Genomic DNA, 14894 nt, shown 5'->3' with positions numbered 1-14894 from the left:
GCACCCCTGTCCATCCCCTTGTACCAGCTCCAGTGTTCACCCAAGCAGTCAGCCAATTCAGCAAACTGAGCCAACTGAAAATTATCCCTACCAAAAAGGGAAAAAAACAGGAGGGGAGGATTGCACCGAGACCAATCAGTCCCTGGCACCACAGACCCTACAGCCAAAGGAGCACAAAAGTCAGCAGAGGGGGAGAGCTGCCTTTTGGCTATAGGTCAGCTTAGGCCAGTTGTGAAACCACACAGCCCCTGTGCTGCTGAGAGAGCAGGCGTGCTCACCCACAAACCTCTCTGTGGAGAGCTTCACTGTCAGTGTTTGTGTTAGGGAGCCTGGAACGTCCCTAATGGATCCGGCCACTTCTGCAATTCATGTCTGAGGCCTTGAAGATTTAATGCCTGTTTTCCCAAGCAAGAAAAGAGCAGATTCTCACTGCACGTGCACTGTGAGTGCCCTGCGAGGGTGATTTTGTGTCATCCCACTAGAGGAAGTGCCTCAGGGCAGAGCTGGGTCTTGTTCCTTTGCGAAGTGGGAGGCATAAATAGTTAATAGTGGAACAAAAGAGGACAGCTATGCCAGGGTATACACCAGGGAAAGTGAGAGCACAAATTAATCTTATGGCTTGCCTTTTGAAGAACCACACGAAGTTTGGGATGTTTTTACAGTAGTGTAGGAGCAGTGATGGTGTGAGGCTATAAGCATGACAGAATTTATAGAAAGAGATTAGGTCTAGCAGCTGACCATGTTGTAGTAAGCAGACACATAAGCTCTTCTTTGGGCCTGTTTTAGATTTGAGGAACTTATGTCTCTGAAAGCATGTTTTGCCTAGGAAATATGTTCGTCTAATAAACCTCTTTTCCACCAGTCTTGCCCCACTGCTGATTTAAGGATACTCTTCAGGAAAAAAGTTTCATCAGGAAATTCAGCACTTACCCTTGAAACATTAACTTGTAGACCCATATTGTTAAAGGCACATCAGAGGTAGGAGTGCAGTGCAGCCAGTTACACACTGATTTAATTCTTCTCCCGTTCTCTCCCCACTGCCAGGCACCACCACACGCCATCTAGTGAAGTAACAAAGAACGCTGCCAGACGTATCGTGTACATGCAGGCTACATTTATCATATTAAACCATGAAATGATGCCTACTGGAGAGAGCAGGCTCTTTTTTTCAGACTCCAGTTATTTGTTTCAAGGTAAGGACCTTTCCCAGTCTTTGCTGTTATATAAACTGGGGCACTTATCAACCACTACTGTGATGGGATTGATATGAGCAAAAGACAAAATTTACACAAAAATTGTTTAATACATACTCAGTAAGCTTGAAGAGGCCTGTAAGGTATCTGTTGCCTAAAATACTTCCTGGCTCAAAGGTAGATGCCGTTTCAAAACTAACTTTTTTCACCGTGTAACTGCGGCCCAGAGTGAACTGAGCTCCTTGGCCCTTGAAAGCCACATTCCTCCCACTGGCGTGGCTGCAGCCTGCACTGCGGAGCTGAGGAATCCCTGGGTCCTTCCTGCTTCGGGCTGTCGTGCTGTAGCAGCAGCCAGAGCTACAGGAAATATGCCGAGCACACACCCTCCCTTTGTGCTTTAGGAACCTTACAAAGGCAGCAAACACTTGTCCTTTGTCAGCGAATAAAGCACAGAGTGTAAGACACTGAAGATTTATAGGTGTACTGTCCCAGCACTGCGTGCTTGGATTTACCCTCACTCAGATCCCATTTACTTTAATAGGGATGTTGCTGCTAAAACCCGGCACGATGTTTAAAATATTTACCCCATGGAGAGCAGATAATCTGGGAAGTAACAAGGTGTCATTTCCTACCAAATGTGCTCTCTGACTATAACCACATGTTAATGGTACTGTTTAGGGGCATGCTAGAGCTAAGAGCCAATTCACCACTTACCAGCACAGTTAAGCTGTGCCGCCGTGTGAACTAGGAGGGTTCTGTTTGCTGTCATGCTGATATTTGTCAGATAGAAAAAAGGAAAAAAAATTATAATACCAAAGCTGGAACATCAGGCTTCCTTGTGTGGCTTGCTTCTCTTATTTTTCTTTTAATCCTCAGGACAAAATAATTTTTTTTTCTTGCAGTCCAACTCTTGAAGTTTATTAGACTTCTATGAGTGCTTCACTGGTGCTCCTCACACGTGACTACCAGAGACAACATGGTGGTTCTAGAGATCATGTTAAGCATGGAAGAAGGATGCTTCACGTCAGGAATTCTTCCCTCCTTTTCAAGAATGTCAAAATGCTACATAGCCTTTCATTTTGCCAGAGTTTTGCCCATTCTGGTGTTGACATCAGCAGATTTTACTCTGTCATTTACAACATGAAGCAAAGACAGGAGCTGGGTTCTTCCATCACATCACCTACCCATTGCTCACTTCTGAATGAAGGCACATCAGCACAGCACAGCAGAGATTAAAACCTCTGAGGAAGCCATAAAACCCAGCAGCCTCTATGAAACCGTAGCCTTTCTCCTGCCCAGACTAAAGTGGTGCTTGATTGACTCTCCTTGTCGGTGGACAAGGAGACTTGTTATGATATGTATCAATGAGTGTGTTGGGAGGGATTAACCACAGTCCCTCACCTTGAAATGGCTTCAGCTTGATTTCTTATGGAAATGAGGGCAGCTGTACACATATATCTCAGTCTCTGCTTTTCTGCATATCTGCCCTTCCCCCCTCCCCTAACTTCTGAATCCACTGACCAATGCCAGCAATCTGTAACATAGGAGTAGCAGTCTTAAAGATAATTAAGTTGCTAAATGTTCATTAAAGTTGGCCTTGAACTACAGGAGAAAGAACTTACTGTCATTTAAAATAACAATGTGGCTCAACACTAACTTGTCCCAAAGAATCCCTGCCGGGGAGGATATTATGCAAGCCCTTTTTTTCCTCCCTACACATGTGTTTAGTAGAGCAGGATCCAGCCCTAACAGTTCCTTTCTAGATTATTTCTAAGATGGAGTCACAGATATGTTATTGCATAGATAATTAACCATTAAACACTAATGAGTTACTTCAAATATGGTACAAGGCTTCACAGAGAGTGTGCTGTAACATCCTGCCAAATGAAGCAGTCTATTCAAAACTCTAATGGGATCACTAGTAGGGTTGCCCAAAACACTAGAAAAAATCTAGTGGGATTAACAAAGTTCACTTTGATGTGGGGTACGTGGTAGCATCCAAACGGTTTTCATCAGGTCCTTGCATGGAGCTTGTTGGGCTTGTTGAGCTTGTGCACATGTTGCTGTTCACCCATTTTGTACTCTAACCTCATCCATTTTGTGCATGCTGGTGTGGCGGCAGCAGCAGCATCTCTGTCTCAGGCAGTTTGCAGGGAAGAATTGCCTCACTTTGCAGCCCTGCCCCACAAATACAAGAGAGCAGAGTCTCAAAGCACAGATTGAGCAAGGAGCTGACATCGCTTCATCAAGAGCCCAAACCCCCTTGTTTTGTGACACACAGAAGGGGTGGGAGTGACAGCCATTCCCTGCTCATCCCCAAGCCCAGAACTACCACTTGAAACAGATGTCTGTGTGAAAAAGGCCTCACACCTGCCAAACCACCAGCCTCAAGCTTCCTTCCTTGTTTCTTCAGGCCTCAGAATAATAACAGCATTTGTGCAATAAGCACTGCGGCCTGTGGTTTTCTCTTGTCCCTGTACACATGCTGTTGAACCTTCCCGGAGCAAAAATCAGACAGCAAAACCTTACAAGATGGGAAAAAAGAGGTGAACAGTGAAGCAATGTGTACTCTGCTCGGCTGGGTTCACTTTTCAACACCAATAAAAAAGGAGGAAAAGCATGGGTCAGTGCTGCAAACCTTGCTGGAGAGGCATTTGAATCTGATAAGTACTACAAGCACCTCATTTGCACATATACTGCAGGGCACTAAACTAGAAAAATAATCCGTTAAGAGAAAAGTCATCTTGAATCGAAACCTTTCAAGATTTCATTTTTAATTGTGGTGAGAATTTAGCGTTTTATTGCTGCTTTGCTTTTGGTTCCTGTTTTTGCTAGCATTGAGAAATGAGGTGACTTAGGAAGCCACATGGTATGTAACAGGCAGGAGCAGCCTGTATACAAAGGAAGGAAGATGATGTGGCAGAACATTGTTGAGGAAAGATCCTGTTTGTACAGGGAGCTGGAGAATAGTAAACCAGAACAGAGCAGGGATGCAGAATTGAAAGGAAATCAACACAAAATGATCCTGAATCCTGCTTGAGTGCAAGAGCCCACTAGAGCCACTAAAAAATTTAAAAATCAGGCTTGTCTTTTCTCTGATTTTTTATTCTGTAGTGGAGTGGAGAAGAGAGAAGAGGAAAGGGCAGACATGCTAGTTTGAATTCCCCTGCCAGTCTTTCCTCCCAGTGCAGTCCTGCAGCAGTGACTCCAACAGCAGTCAGGTTCACATCAAAACTGCCAGAGCCAACCAAAAGTTTCTCAACAGTCATTCCTAGTTGTGTTTTATCCCAGGGACACTTATTTCAGGAACAACTTCTGAAAAGGTCCTGACTACCTTTCTGATTTTTTGAGATATATTAAAACAACGTCCCTATGGTATTTTGGGGTTTTTGGGTTTTGTTTTTTTGTTTGTTGAAACAATTAACTGATTCAATGAGCTTCAGTTCCTGATAAATATTTGCCTGTTCTGCAGATGCTGTATGTGTAAGAGAGGGAAGTGACTTTGATGCAATATATATCCATTTCAGGTCACATACTCTTTTGTTAGCCCTTTTAAAACACAGCCACTTAAGGTCATTACATTCCCTAAATAAGTCTCTAATATGGTTTTCAATAAACTCATATTCTCAAAGTCATATCAAACATCTTGATAACATCTTGTTATCCCTGCAACAGGAGGATTAGCCTGTGAGTAATCTGGGTGGTGCTGCAGCAAGTGTTTTGGGTTTTTTCAATTGCTTCAAGTGGTTTATGATCAAATTTAGAGACCAAGACATGCAAATCCTGCTTCCAAACTCAAGCATTTGTAGTTACTTTTTGCTTGTATGTAACCTTCTTGCTTTGGTGTGAGCAACTTCGATCTTTGATACACTGACCAGCTTCCTGCAGCAGATGGAAGAGACATTCATAACTGTGTCTGCAAGCTGCTTCAAGAGTTTATCAAAGTTGCTGACTGCTAAAATTCAGGCGAGTATGTGCCACAGCACATACTATAAATGACCTTTTTTTCTTGGTCTGCTGGTTGTATGCAAGCTTTATACAAACACAGGCATGGAGAGCACCATACTAAGGTGTTTTTTGATTCCTTTGTGTTGTTGATCTGGTGGTTTTGGTGGACTCAGCTAAAGTCCCCTAAAAAAAAGGCAGAGCATGAAAATGCCTCTCCCATGAAATCTGGAATAGTCTTAATTGTAACAAGCCAGAGATATTCTAGCACATATCAGAGGTCTCCTGGATGCAAGAAAAGAATAACATGATTCTTATCCCAAGGCACACAAAATGCAGTCAGTGCTGAGTGGGGAGTGAATTACTGATTGAATGAGCTTCAGTTCCTGAGAAAATTTCTAGGAGAGAAGTAACTGATCAGGGAGTTTTTCTAGGCATTGAGAACCTAGAAAGCCTGTTTCCTCAGGAAATTTCCATAGGGAATTTGCGTAGTTTGTGCTTTTCTATGAATGATGAATGATGTCACTGGATAATTTTAGTCATTCTAATGGCAGGTGCAATATGGGTGGGACAAAGGGAAAGCAAAGGGGGTTAAAATTCCTCCCTTGTTTTCGATATGTCATCTCCTGCTCCTCACAATGTGGCTGGCACCACTCACTCTCTGTGCTGATGGAGAAAGGCAAAGAGACACTGGAGAAACCAAAGCTCTTGTGCATAGCTGCAGCAAGGTGGGACAGTGCCATGGACTCCATCAGCTCTCCCTGCCAGGCATGGTGAGGTGCTGTATGGCTAGATCCCCTGGCACAGGCAAGGTGCCATGTGGCATGGAGATGTCAGGACTGGAGGACTTGTGACCAGGTATGGGCTCCAGGCAGCAAGTCCTGCCTTCCCATGTGGCCTACTTATGAAATCAGGGAGGTGGCTGGTATATATATATATATATATCCAAGTCATCCCTCCTAGAGGTCCCATCCCATGCTGGAGACATGTGGGATATATGCCACCTCAGCATGCACACTGTCCCTTTCTCAACTAGCAGTGAATGACCCAACTCTCTACAAGGCAGCAGCAGTGCTGCAAGTTTTAAACTAAAATAAATGTCTAAGCATACTTCCCAGTCTCTAAGTTCTGATGTATGAGTATGCCAGGCAGCATCCCAGGTGGGATGGGAGCTGTGGACATGGACTTCAGGTAGCTATCAGCACCAAGGTATGTATCTTCAGGATGTGGGTATGGGAAGTGCCTGCCCAGGTCTGCTTCTGCTGTTTCAGTGTTGACTAGGCACACTACAAACTTCATTGTGGTAAGGAATGTCCTCTCTTCTCACCGTTTTGGTACATTTGTGCAGCTTCTCTGGGTTTGTATGATGCATGTCTGAAAAGAAAACAGGAAGGAGCTGCAAATGGAAATTTCAAGCTGTCAGCAACAGAGCAAACCCCAACCAACTTCCCACAGCCTGAGCGTAAAACCCAGGCTGTGCACTTTAGCTTCAAGTGGCAGAAGATGCTGGGTTTTACACAGAGTCTTCTGAAATCAGCAAGTGCTGGAGATGAAAGAAATGGCTTTGTCTTGGTTGTAACTACCCCAGGTTCTAGCATCCCTTGGCACAGCTCTGCCTGTTGCCTCTAAGCACTCCTGAGATGCTGTTCCTTAGGCTGGCCACCCTATTTTGGAGGTGGATGTGGGAAAGGGGCTTGCCATGTATAAAAGCTCTGCTGTGCCACTTGCTGATGGGGGAGAGAACATGCCCTGGTCTGTTTTGTTCAAAACATAAATCACATTTATCTTTGGCTTCACTAGATATGTATCAGATAGAGTTTTAGCTATAGCCATATAATGCATGTCCAGCTGCCATGAAAATACATTTGAATAGAACAGGAGAAAAGATCTGTGAGAGCCTAATATCTGTATTGTCAAATATTTCTGTCTGTACACCATCACCCCAACCCAGAACTGATCACCACAAATAGTGCATGGAAGAGTACAGAATTTTTGCTGATGATCTCCAGTGAAACACTTTCTCACCCAACAACTGATGAGTATGTGACCTTTTTCTAGGAAAGAGCTACTTCCAGCTATATAATTTTACAAATCCACAAAACAAACAAGTTGTCATTCTGCAAAACCCTCATACCTATGGAATTCACATTTCCTGTGAGGTGTGGATTTCAGGTGAGCGGTGCTGGATTCTTGGATTACTTTGCTAGACTGAAGAAACATATACAATACATGTGTATCTGTAAGTTGATATGAATCCAACTGATACTAAAAAAATTAGTGGTGAAATTGTTCAAGTTTTGCAGACTTACAGTGTCCCACATAAGCGGTTGTTGTGCTAGTCTGCACTTACATAGGTAAGGGCTTCTATCTATGCATGTGTGAGGATGAGTGAAAATGTGATTATCCCATAGAATTGACAGGTTAAAAACATAATTTTCTAGAGCTGTGAACTCTAGACTTTGTAGAATGGACAGAGAGAGGATAATTTTCTTTGAAAAGACTGGGTTCTTATAAATAGGATGGAAATAAGTGAGTATTTTCAGTCCATGGGGAGATGAAGGGAGAGAGAAAGCAAGTCCAGAATATGTGATGGTAGAATCTTCATGTGGCCTTGCTGCAGGGCTTTTTTCAGTGCTGGTGGTTTGGGGAACTGGTAAAACTGGACTGGGACATTAAAGGCTGTAATCCAGATTCATCATTTAAAGCTTACTTGTGTCCAGGAAGACATGTCCATCCCAGCCTTCTCAGATACAGCAAACTGCTGCATTTCACAGTCATGGGAAGAGCTTCCCAGCTGCACGATCCAAACGTTTTGAAGTGACACATGGTGCATTATATTAACTTGGTTCAGACAATCAGCTTTAAACATCTGAATCTGATTTCTTGATGCTAATTCCTCTTGCTCAATCTTTATTTCAGCTGTGTGGAATTCTCAGACCTTTCTGACCCTGACTTATCATTTCCTGATGTTTTATTGCTAAGTCATTGAGGTTTCAGGGAGGCTGATGTTTCTAAAATGTGCACACCTTTGATTGTACGCATGGCTGGCGTGTCAGACCGAACTTTTCATACGCTCTGTATATATCACTGTCTGCAGTGCTGTGTGCTTTGCAGTTGCACCATTTGGTGTGCTTATCTGCATGCCCCATTAGTGCAGTCCTCCTTAAAATGTGGTTGTTATTTAAGGCTTTTCAAAAGCTCAGCCTCTGCGCAGTACAAAACTTGATCTGAGCCTACGTCCGCTCTTGTCACTCATGTACAGGTTCCATCTGTTCCCCTTTCCTCTCCCGTTGCTTCTTGCCACATCCAGACCACATGCTGCTTATACATTGTACAATAGACATTTCTGCACACACACTTTTGAAAATATGGCTCGTAGTGCTTTATTGTTCACATGTGTCTTGTTGCTTAAGGCAAGTTTTATCAGTAACAGTTTTGTTGTTTACTGACACATAGAATAAAATGGGTACTGTTAAAATGTGACTGGAGGAGAGTAAAAAGACTTTTGATATACCAATTACACCATTTCTACCAGCTTTCCAATCATTCTCCCCTGCCACCACTTCTCCAAATTCTGTAGTTACCCAAGAATAAAGCAAAATCCTAACATCACTCACGGTAACGTAAGGGTCACTCTGCTCTGCATGAGGCTGCTCCATGTTGGTAAAGAGTCACCAGCACTTCCCCTGCTCCTGTGTCTGGTGAGGAGAGAAGATGGAACCTTCTGGCACTTCCTTCCAGCAAGGCAGCCCTGGCTTCTGCTTTAGATCTCTTTGACAAGTGCCCTGTGGCACCTTGCAAAATGGCTACATTCTTCAATTTGGGGAAAGAAAATTCCCTACAGGAACTAGTTCTGGAAGTGGAATCAGTGCTAGGAAAGCCTATGAAGATGCTTCTCTTGCAGGAGTTGAGCTGAGCTTTAGCAGCTCCCCCAGCGTGCAGACTGGAGCAGACCCAGAGGTATGGAATGACAGGGGAATTAACGCAGGCAGATTCCCTGGGAGCCTTCTCAGGCCTTTCCCATCACACCTCACTCCATACCTGTGGTGAGACTGGAGTATCTGCAAACAGATCACACTGGGTGCAACTCCCAGTAATGTTCCTGGGTGTCTGCAGCAGGGATGGCACACAGCCCAATACACTAGATTATTGCCACCCAGGGATTTCCCACACCGGGAAAATCCCCAACTACCCAAAACCTCCGGTTTCCTATCTGGAGAAACCCAGGACCTGCTCATGGTGCTGATAATTTCTCTGACTGGGGAAGACCACAAATGGTAGGAATACACCCGGTTTCTATCAGATGAAAGCTCCCCTGCCAAAGACAGTGTGTGCTTCCAACACAGACACAGTCCACTACGAGCAGCCACACAGCTCTGCTTGCATCATGCACGTGCAACCAGACTCTGAAAAAACACCTCAGAAAAGGAATGTAAAGACCCTTTTCTGACCATGGACTACAGCCATGGTTCATAGGGTGTCTCAAGGCTACTGTTCCACCCTTTGGCTCCCATCCCACCCAATCCCCTCCACAGATCAGCAAATGCAGTGAGAGGACCCAAGGTCTCTTTTCTCAGAGCCAGCTTTTATTTGCACCAAAATATCATCATTTTCAGATACATCTCACTGCCTATTTGGTGTACTGCCCTGTACCAAATTTGAGGCCATTCATTGGTCAGAGGGGAGGCATGAAGGATACAAAAGAAGAGAATGGAGGAAAGCTCTTGACAAGCTGTTGTAGATTGGAAAGGAGGCAGATAGGAACAGAGATGAAGCAAGTGCTTAAAAGAGTTATTCAAGAGAAATGAGGACTTTAAGTGACATTTGAGTACAAGAAAGAAATCAGTATCCGTGGTTTCCACTGGTGTTCAGAGTGCTAAAAGCAGAAGTGGTTGCTGAAGTCTAAACAAGAATGTGAGGCTGAGCTCTCAGCTTCCTCCCAAACTGTATGATTTACAGGCTCACTTGATTTACAGGCTCACGTGCAAAAGAGGTCTTATTTTATAGAATTTCAGGCCTTTTTGAAACAAATTGCTTTGTGAGCAGTGGAACTAATGGTTCTTGGTTTCCTGAGGGTCTCTGACCACTGCTTTATACTTACCTCTCTTCTCTCCCTTCCTCCTAAAATAAAATGGCTGCAATGAGCCCCACTCTTCCCTCATTATATGCTCTAAGACCCTTACCTGGGCTGTAGTCAGGTCTATATATGTTGGCTGATCAGCATCATACTCACTAGACAGGTGATGATGCTGGCTGCATTTCTTTATGAGGTCCCTATCCCTCACACAGTAATCAGTTTGCACAAAATTTAGAGAGGAAATCAGTAGCTGCTGAAATTTTTACCTTCCAGTCCTGTGTGAAATCATGTACAAATTATTGATGGAGCTGGACAGACAGATGGAATCTGAGCTTAAAAGGTTCTGCTGTATTGGCTTTGGATGTACATATAGGATATTAGTCCAGGTTCTGGAATTCATTTCTCTCTCTCTCTCTCTCTCTTTTCCAGCTATTTTTAACCTGGATGTGTTCTGTGATTTGTTTCCCACACAGCACAGAAACTGGCACAGCTGAGGGGTGAGTGAGTGGTGGGAGAGGGGAAGGGGAAATCAGGGGATGCTTATGTTGGTGCTGCTGCTGCAAGAAATGCTCATCAAACGATAGCCTCCCAGATCTGTAAAATGCAGAGTCCCACACCTCCCCAAAGAAAAATTGTGACTCTAAATATATTCGTAGTCCTAAAGTGCTCAGATACAGGGCAAAAAGAGCTAGGGAAATTAAGGGAAACTGTAAAAATAACCAGCAGAAACAGCAGCCAGTTTTGAAATGTAATGTTTTCTGTCATGGCTCAACATTTTGGTACTGCCCACATTCTTGTGTGTACATCTCAGGACATCCCTCTGCACAGGATCTCATAAGGAAAATCCTGTTTGTGGCAGCTCAGTCTCTGCACAGAGCACACATCAACTCAGAAACCCTTTATCTGACTTACTACACATACAAACCGGGAGCTTGAAAGAACAGAGGTTTTATCTGGAAAAACATAGGAAAAAGCTTCTTGAGGATTAATTTACAAAATGAGACCTCTAATTGTGAAGCATTTCTTCAGTTAACTATAGATAATTATAATGTGTGAGATCTGCGTTTTCCCCCATGTTCTATTTAACACTGCTTGTTAGACATGAAAGGAGCAGAGGATTAAAAGGGAGAGATGGTATTGTAAACAACCCTTCAGGGGAGGTGGGAAAACAACAGTAACTCTCTCAAACAGAACACAAAAATGCCCTTAGGAAAGGTTTTCAGTGTCCTGCATTTGAAAGTTAATGAGTAAATTGATGTCAAATATTGCTTTAAGGACTGGCAGTGCCATCTTTAAGATCTCAAGCATGCTCCTCAACTGAGAAGAGACAAAGGGAATTTTTAATGGGCAATAAATGGACTAATATTTTTTGATGCAAAGCTGCAAGCAGGTTAATTCTCATGGGATGTGGGTTTGGTCTGTACTTCCTGGCACTGTGACTTTATTTCTTCTCATTTGCTTTACATTGTCTTTTGATGAAGCACTGATTTTTCTTTTTAAAAGGAAAAAAAAAAGGTGGTCTTAGTAAATAATCCTCCTTTGAGTTACAGTCAGTCCCTTGAGGGGTATAGAGTTGGCTGGTTTGGGGGTTGTGTAGACCAGACCATCTCCCCACTATCCTGTTATGGCATCACCTCACACCAAGCTCAGGTCGTATGGTCATCTCTGCCCCTGCAGTATTGCAAGACCACCTTGTACAGATGCCTCCTTCACCCAGAGCTACCCACCAAGAATCTTTCAAGACCCTACTGATGTCCTCCCAACTTTTTACCCACCCAGGGATCCCAAAATCTTAACACCTGTTCACAACTGCCTTTTACTTATCCTCACACCTCGAAAACGTACAGACCACAAACCTTTTCTACTCTCCATTTCTCAAAAAACTCCTTTGCCATCCCCACAACGTTGAGACAGATCTGCTTACACTACCATAAGTTGCCAGCCTTAGAAAAAAAAGAGAATCAACTCCCAAGTTTAGACACACAGATACAAGGGAGCACATGCCCAGCCTTGAGGGAGTGCATCAATAACATCTCCACCCACTGCTGCTCTCTGGCTCACTTAACCTATTCCAAAGGATCAGCCATTACCTTCCAGTACTTTCTCAGTGGATAAAAACCACTTAGTGTTTTTTTTTATTCTGCTCAGCTGCTATGTTCTAGCTCTTCCAGAGCAACTAAAACCCCAGTCTGCTCACACTTTCAGGCCAGACCCTGCCTCTCAGAACTACAAGTTTTACTTGAAAACCTCCCATCCTTCTCCCAGCACTCAAGCTTCTCTCCATGAGACATCCTGACCTAGTGGAGCATCTGCCCTCTCTGCAGGAGAGGTGCCTGTGCTCCAGCACAGATCACATGACTCCCTGTCCTTGCAAGCTTGAGTACTTCAGTACTTGGACAGAGAGACAGGCTTGGCTCCTCTGTGTCATTTGCCTCTTTTCTCAGGGCATTTTTCAATACATTCCCAGTCTCCTCCCTCTCATTAGCTTCTGGGTTAGTCTGGAGCTTATCTCTATCTAAAGGACAGGCTGCCAAACAGGCACATAACCTTGCACTTGGCTTCCACAAGGGAATACAGCTTTGATCTGCTCAGAGTATAAGTGAGGCCAGTTCTCCTGCCCCATCAGTGATGACACCATGTGGGATCAGCTCTGCTGTGCCTTTTCCTTACCCTTTGGAAGTTACCACCAGCAAGGATGCTAGCTTTACACTATCCAAAAGCAAGAACCATGCTTATCCCACTTTTCACATACAGCTACATATGCAGACATATATACAGTACTCTACTGCATCCTGTCCCATTTCTGAGCAACTGGAGCATGAAAGAGAAGCAAGAGGATACTGAGGATACTGTGTTTATAAGAGAGTGAGCTGTTTGAACCAGTGGCTGTGTTCTGTGTAGTCCAAGCTAACTGGCACAAGGCTCTAGCTAAGCTTGTTGTAAGCTTCCTCTTTGGAAAAACTGGAGTTCTGGCTGATAAAGTTGGGATTGTGAAGAAACCAGAAATACAAGTCCTGCTCAAGAGCTATGCCATGCCCCAGGCAAGAATATGAACACAGGCTTCTCCCTCCAAATTACAGCGAAACAATCAGGTATTCTCAGAGCAGCCCTGGGTGGCAAAGCCTTGCTTGCTGAGGCACACGAAGTATGTACCTCTAAGGGCGATGATGCAAGACTGGGGAGCTGGAGCAGAGAAACACAAACCCATCTGGATAAAGGGTTTCCCCATGGTGCAGAACCAAAGGAGAGTTTCAGCACCATGCTTTCCCTAGGCACAAGTCAAATAATCTTGATGCCGCATTAGATTTGACTCACCAAGAACAGCATCATGTTCAGCACAAGGTTAAGCACAGAGGAATTGCATGGGCAGGTGTTTGCAGAGAAACAGATGGAAAAGGTGGGTGCTCCAACACTATCATGGCAAGCATGGAAGAAAGAGGAAGAGTTTGAAGAGTGCTAGGAAAAAACCTCAAAATTCTCCTTACCATGCATGTGATCAGTTTTACAGCAAGGTTAAGCCTGGGACTTTTCAATGGAAGAAGGAAAACTCCCAAGCTGAAAACCGTGCTCCCATTCCCTGTCCTCATCCAATGCCCAAAGACTTTATTTATACAAGCATAAATATTATGTGAAATACCAACCCAGGTACATATCAATGTAAAAACCCTTAAATTCTAGCAAATGACAAATTCCATCACAGTCCAGGGAATGTCCAGTTTCCCAGCTTGTTTTCTGCTCCTTCTGTGCCCTGATTCATGCTAGACATAGATATATTCTCTAAAAAAAGACACTTGGACTGAACAAAACAGTCCTGTAACCACACCTGAAAAACCACACTCTGACATCGCTTCCCTCCCACTCCCTTGCTGCAAGTGCAGTGCTGGGCATAAGTAATCTTTCCAAATGCAGGCGTCAAACTCAGAATAAGAAAACAAAACAAACTCCTGGGACTCCAGTTAGTGAACTGACTGAATCTGCACTGACTGGAAAGGGCAAGCGACACTCCAGAACTCACTCACACCTCCCTGCAACCCTGAGGATGCACAGTTGAAGACCCAAAGCCAGACCTGTAATGTGCTGCAGAAAAATAACAGCTGCCGTGAGGTCCCAAGTCTTGCCATAGCAGGGACTCTTTGGCAGGTATTTCAGAGTGAACACATTTAGACCCCTCACACTATTCCCACCCAGTACTGGTGTGTATTTTAACTTGGACAGTGCCCAATCTGCACAGTTAGTGTTTTCCACACAAAAAATGCCTGGTTGGTAAACTTCCAAGTTCTATTTTAGATTCAATGAAGAATGGCAGATTTCCATAGAACTTACCTTTCTTCTTTCCTCCTCTCTTTCCCCTCACCCCAAAATAAGATTCCTAAAAGACCCATAAATTTTAATTTAGAAATGCTACTAGGGTGCCTCATGGATGCCAGAGTTAATTTGTTCTGTCTTTCAGGCAGTGGGATAGTTTCATTAGAAGTCCTTTTGTACATAGAAAAATACTTGGGGGGCCAAGAAAGGTTATGGAGCGTCCCACCTTCACCTTTTCATTGAACTGCTTTTCCCTCCTCTTGAAGAGAGTGCAGCAGAGGCTCTGCTGTTAACTTCTGAAAATTCACAATTTTTAACACTGTGCTGCTGCTCCTAAGGGTGTATGGTCACTCATCACTGTGAAGGATGAGGAG

At 43.9% G+C, this 14894-nt stretch overlaps 1 protein-coding gene and 1 long non-coding RNA gene across 3 annotated transcripts in view; one reads left to right on the top strand and one right to left on the bottom strand.

The window, feature by feature from the left end:
* The window catches only part of KATNAL1 (katanin catalytic subunit A1 like 1), a 59557-nt gene extending 58554 nt beyond the window's left edge, over positions 1-1003 (bottom strand). The window contains exon 1 of the mRNA XM_015623549.2: positions 931-1003. The gene's annotated coding sequence lies outside the window, so the exon portion shown is untranslated. The remainder of the gene's footprint in view (positions 1-930) is intronic.
* Positions 1004-1025: 22 nt separating this feature from the next.
* The window catches only part of LOC117244583, a 38339-nt gene continuing 24470 nt past the window's right edge, over positions 1026-14894 (top strand). Inside the window, exons 1-3 of one of the 2 annotated variants that reach the window (XR_004497961.1) lie at positions 1026-1193; positions 2096-3177; positions 10645-10712. This is a non-coding gene — a long non-coding RNA (uncharacterized LOC117244583). The remainder of the gene's footprint in view (positions 1194-2095; positions 3178-10644; positions 10713-14894) is intronic. The other variant, XR_004497965.1, reaches the window with a different exon arrangement.

This window comes from Parus major, chromosome 1, assembly GCF_001522545.3.
Source record: "Parus major isolate Abel chromosome 1, Parus_major1.1, whole genome shotgun sequence".
Lineage (NCBI taxonomy): Eukaryota > Metazoa > Chordata > Aves > Passeriformes > Paridae > Parus > Parus major.
Note: the sequence above shows the minus strand (reverse complement) of the source record. Positions and strands in the feature narration are given on the sequence as shown.